A 6376-nucleotide genomic window follows, 5' to 3' on the forward strand; every position below is an offset into this window, starting at 1 on the left:
CAGAAACAAACCACCACACAAAGAATTCAAAGAATCAATGAGAAAGAGTTGGTTCTTTAGTAAGATTAACACACTCTTATCCAAACTGACTACCTAAGTTAAACCAAGATCAGTTAAGCCACTTAAACAGGCCTATAGCCCCAAGTGAAATAGAAGCAGTCACTAAAAGTCTAACAACAAAAACGAAAAGCCCAGGGCCGGATGGGTTTAGTGCAGAATCCCACCAGGTCTTCAAAGAAGAGTTAATGCCAATACACCTCAGAAATAGAAGAATTTTACCCAATTTGTTATACAACGTCACAGTTACCCCAACACCAAAACCACATGAAGACCCAACGAAGAGAGTCACAGACCAACTTCCCTTGTGTATATAGATATAAAAATTCTCAATATTAGAAAACTGAATTTAAGAACACATCAAAAAGATCATCTACCATGATCAAGTAGGCTTCATTCCAGAGATGTAGGGATAGTTTAACACACAAAAATCAATAAATGAATCTGCCATATAAAAAAACTGAAAGACAAAATTATGCTTATCCCATTACATGCAGAAAAAGCCTTCAACAAAATCCAACACCCCTTCATGTTAAAAGCCCTGAAGATACTAGGGATACACAGGACATACTTCAACATAATGAAGCTGCTTTACAAGAGCATAGCCACCCATAGTCAATCCCAAGTTAAATGGAGAGAAACTCAAAGCAATCGGGAACAAGACAAGGCTGTCCACTCTCTCCATACCTACTCAATATAGTACTTAAAGTCTTAGCAAGAGCAATAGGCAACTGATGGAGATTAAGGGGTTATAAACTAGAAAGGAAGAAGCTAACGTGTTATTATTTACAGATGACATGACAGTATCCATAAGTGACCTGAAAAATCCCACCAGGAAACTCCTATAGATGATAAACACTTTCAGCAAAGTAGCTAGATGCAAAATTAACTCACAAAAATTAATAGCCTTCCAACATCCAAATGACAAACAGACTGAGAAAGAAATCAGGAAAATATCTTTCAAAATAGCCTCAAACAATACATAATGCCCTACAGTAACTCTAACCAAGCAAGTAAAAGATTTGTGTAATAAAACATTAAGAAATTAGGGAACATGTCAGAAGATGGAAAGATCTTCCATGCTCATGGATCAGTAGGATTAATATAGTAAATGTAGTTATCCTACCAAAAGCAATCTACAGATTCAATTCAATCCCCGTCAAAATTCCAATACAATTTTCCAGGGATTGGTAACATATGGTAACACATGTGTGTGCACATGTACCATGTACACACACATACACACACACACACACACACACACACACCAATCCTGAATAATAAAACTACTTAAAGTTATCACGACTTCTGACCTCAAATTGTACTATGGAGCTCTAGTAATAAAAAAAAATTAAAAAATAAATTAAAAAATAAAAACACATATTGGCACAGAAATAAACACACTGATCAATTAAATGGAATTGAAGATCCAGACACCTAGGGACACCTGTATTTTGTTGTTGTTGATGTTGTTGTTTGGCTTTGTTGTATTTTGTTTTGTTTTTAAGCCCAAAATACACCGAGGGAGAGGAGAGCATCTTTGACAAAATGTGTAACATGGCAAAGGTTCTTCTATCTTGTCTCAGCTGGAGCCATCTTTGATTTAAACTGAAACTAGCCTGGCCTTTCTTTATTTCCACATGAAGCCTCCCTTTCTAACCAAAGCAATAAAAGGTTCTGTGAGAAAGCACCCAACCCTGTTCTAAAAATGTAGAGTCAAAAATGGCCCAGATAACTGCATGTTCTTGGCTCCTCTTAAACTGCTTGCTTGCTTCCTCCTGCAACTGCCAAGTCAGATGTAGTTTTCCTGTGTCCTGTGTCTTTAAACATCCCTGTAACACGCACTTGAGGCTGCTCTGTGAGAAGTGTTTCCTTCTAGGCAGTCACCAGCCAGATTAATATATAGACTCTTAATCCAGACTTGGGCCATGCTGCGTAGACTTTGGGTCTCTATCTCCCAGCAATGGTGCTGCTCAAACTGTATGGCTGAATATAAAATAATGCAAACAGAGCCAGATTTGTCAACCCACACAACACTCAACTGGAAATGGATCAAAGAGCTCGACATAAAAGCAGACTTGCTGAACCTGGAAGAAGAGCCAGCAGGAAACATCCTTGAACTCACTGGCACAGAAGACTTTCCAGCACTACAGCAGGAGCACAGGCACCAAGATCAATAATTGATGAATGGAAAGCTTCTGTGTGGCAAAGGACACTGTCATTTGGACAAAGCATCTGCTTACAAAATATGGAAAGAAATTTTTTACCAACTACACATCCAATAAAGGGTTAGTATCCAAAATATATAAATACACATCCAATAAAGGGTTAGTATCCAAAATATATAAATACACATCCAATAAAGGGTTAGTATCCAAAATATATAAAGAATAACAGCAAAAAAAAAAAAAACTAGATAGCAAAAACAAACAAATAACCCAATTTTAAAAAGATCTGAACCAAGAATTCTCCAAAGAGGAAACACAAATGTCTGAGGAACACTTAAAGAAACGTTCAATATTCTTAGTCATCAGAAAAATGCAAATCAAAAGGACTTTGACGGTTTCATCCATCAGAACAGCTAAGACTGATCAAACAAGTACCAGCTCAGGCTGGCAAGGATGTGGAATAAGGAGGATACTCATCCGCTGTACGTGAACAAGTGCAAACTTGTACAGCTACAATGGAAGTCAATATGGCAGTTCCTTAAAAAGACAGGAATCAATCTTCCACAAGATCCAACTATACCACTCTTGGGCATATAGCCAAAGAATGCTCCATTCTACCACAGAGACACTTCCTCAACCATGTCCTTTGCTGGTTTGCTTATAACAGCCAGAAACTGGACACAACCTAGTTGTCCCTTAGCAGATGAAAAGATAAAGAAAATGTGGTATGTTTACATAATGGAATATTACTCAGCCGTTAAAAATGATATCGTGTAATTTACAGGTAAATAGATGTAACTAGGAAAACATCATCCTGTGAGAGGTAACCCAGACTCAGAAAGGCAAATATGGTATGTATGTACTTGTATGTATATATTAGCCATGAAGTCAATGATAGCCAAGCTACAATCCATAGACCAGAGTGGTTAGATATAGAGTAAGGGACTGAGGGTGTAAGTGGGGACAATTGATCTTCCTAGAAAGGAGAAATAGCATAGTTATGGATGAATGGGGTGATACTGGAACAAGAAAACCACACGGGAAGAGGTAGTGACAAGGGAGGGAATACAGGGAGAAACAGCTAAAATTGAGCTCCATTTGAGGGGACATATAAAAACCTAATTCAGTAGAAGCTTCATAAAATATACACATATATGAAGGTGATCTAAATGTAATTGCTAAGTAATAGAGGAGACCGAGCCCCAACTGGACATCTCTTGTCGCCAAATAAAGCTTCCATACCAAAACGGGGTTACATCTAATTGAGTTGAAGGCCAAATGGGAATGTCCATGTTAGTCCCATGGGAACCTCCACAGAAGCCAGGCTATTGCCAAGCCTACAACTTACTCCATGCAAACGGAGAAGGGGGCCTCTATTGCTGAGGACAACCTCTTGTTGAACATGGAGCACTCGAGCTGGTGCCTACACAGAGCCTTCTCACTCCTACCGGCTAACACCTTTGGTTGAGGAAGATAATCTGCATGCTACTAACGGAGAAACATGAACAGCAACCTAGCTACAAACCCCTTGATCTACAAGGGTGTCCTGCCTGCAAGATACATAGTATAGTGGTGGCTCAAAGCTTGTGAGAGTGACCAACCAATATCTGATTTAAATAAAGGGTTGGAAACCCATACCCGACACTGCTAGGGTGGCCAACAAGCTGAGACTAGATAGCCCGGGGCTCTGGGATAAAGCCGAATAGTCCTGATCTGCTAAAAGAACATAGCAATAGAATGACTCCAAATCACATTCTGCGGCGCTCATAGACCAGCACCTTGCTCAGCCGGCATCAGAGAAGCCTCCTCCTGCAGCCGACAGGAACAAGTAAAGAGACCAGACAGTATGGGGAGAGTGAAAGACCTTAGAACACACAGCCCTAAATGAAACGTCTCCATCAAATCCCTCCTCCCCTTGGGGCTCGGGGAATGCAGTAGCAGAGGAGGCGAGAAGAGAGGAAGAGGCAGCAGGAAGAGGGGACACCCAGAAAACAAGGACCTGCAAATCAACAGGATCTCTGAAGATATGAACTCACAGAGGCGAAACGCACGGGGCCTGCGTGAATCTGCCCAGAGAGGGCCCTAGAGCTGAAACAAAAGTGTGCGGTGCCCTGATCCCTAACTCAGACGCTATCTCCAGTTGATAACCATTTGCAAATAAAAACTTACTTTCCTCCAAGAGCATCTCACTGGAGAAACAAACTCCTCTTAGTGGCAGGACACATGCCTGGCAGTTAATGGCCAACAGAAAACAAACCCAACAAGGTCTTTGGAGGCTGTCTCATAATGTCCTATCGGGGCTGGCTTCTTTATTCGTTTATTTTTAATCTAATTTTTAAATTTTTTATTCATATATCTTTGTCTCTTTTTACCGTACAAGTCCATTGCATATAGATTATGACTTGCAGTTAAGAGTCTTATGTGGTTGCTGAGTGGGCAAACGAAGGTGTCTCTGCATCTGCATCTGTTTCTTGGGCCTTTTCTTCTGTTTGTTTTGCTCTATTTCAATGTGCTAGGTTTTGTTTTATCATATTATATTATATTATTATATTATATTATATTCCCTTAGAGTCCTGTTTGTTTCTAGTGAGAGGCAGGAAGGCGGCAGATCTGAATGGGAGGGGTGGGAGGGGACTAGAACCACAGAAGGATGGGAAACCATAAACAGGATGTATTATGTGAATAAAATCTCTTTTTAGTAAGAGGCAGGGAAAAGAAAAATAAATTAAGTAGGTTGCCCAGGTCCAGGGGCTGGGAAATGGTATTTGCCCTCAGAGTGGTCTGTGTAAGAAAGACCCTCCACTGTGCCTGAGTAAACTTCTCTCAGGCAACATCAGAAAAGGGCCCACCTCTGCATCCCCAGGGTCCAGCCCAGGGCCTGACTGACACAGCAGCTCTGTGGCCTATCTGCTGAACAGAGCAGTTTGTGCCTCCGGGAATAGACGCCTACCTCCAAAGCCACTCTGCCAACTGGTCTTGAAAACCACTGGCTTCCCTGTCAGCCAGAAGAAAATCAGTCTGATGCCATCGGTAGGACACAAAATCATTAAAAGGCACCACTGAGAAGACTGTTCAGTAAATCCATCTCCCTGGACACCACTGAGAAAAGACCGCGTGTGCTGCACATCCAGGCCTGGGCTGCCTCCTCGGCAGCCAGGCCATACTGATGTTTCCACAATGAGGTCTCCAGCTATACACCAGAGCGGTCCTCCTTAGGGGGCTCAGCTCTCTCTCTCTCTCTCTCTCTCTCTCTCTCTCTCTCTCTCTCTCTCTCTCTCTCTCTCTCTCTCTCTCTCCCTCTCTCCCTCTCTCTGTCTCTCTCTGTGGGGGGGGGCATGTGTCTTTACCCAGAAGCCTCTATTCCTTTCAGTAGGCCGTTTTCACCCCATCTGCAGCCACAGTCCAGCTGTTTCGTCCTAGCAATCAACGGCCTTCATCATTTAGCACCCACCCCACCCTCCGAGCTCAACACCTTCTTTCCATCTGTGGCACGCTCACACCAGACCACACGCACACAACAACACCAACAACCACACAGCACCTCCCCTGTACGTAGACATTGAGCCAACATCCTGTTGCCTACGGGAAACAGAGGCTCAGCGAGTTCATGGAACCTCAAGATCAGAAGAGGTCCCTGACAGGACTCAGATCATACACGGCTGTCCTTACTGACTCTCGGCCCCTACCTGCATCCCCCAGGTACATGGTACCCTCCTGTTCCTCCAGCCCTGCCCACCACTCACAGTCCCGCAGATCCAGCACCCTCGGCCTAGCCTGTGAGTGTCCCTGGATGCCTGCCCTGGGGTTTCGCACCCCCACCTGGTTGTTCTCAGAGCTCATCCCAGCCCAAGCCTTGCAGCTTTCCGGGCTGGGGGCATTTGTTTGCAGGACTACCTGTGACACTCACAGTGCTCTGAGGGCTACACACAAAAGGGACAAGCTGGAGAGAGATGTGAAGTGTTCAGGGCGAGAGTGTGGCACTTCAGTGTCCTATCTAGACTTTCAGTTCCTCAATTTCTGCAAAATGAGACTGAAGAGTGACACCTCTCCGGCAGTGCTGTTTTGAGACTAAGCAAGAGAGTATAGACAAGCACAGTTAAGACATTAAGGGTGTAAGGTGCCTTCCCCCACCACACTCACTGCCACTATGG

Source organism: Micromys minutus (genome assembly GCF_963924665.1).
Source record: "Micromys minutus genome assembly, chromosome: 1".
NCBI classification, from domain to species: Eukaryota; Metazoa; Chordata; class Mammalia; order Rodentia; family Muridae; genus Micromys; species Micromys minutus.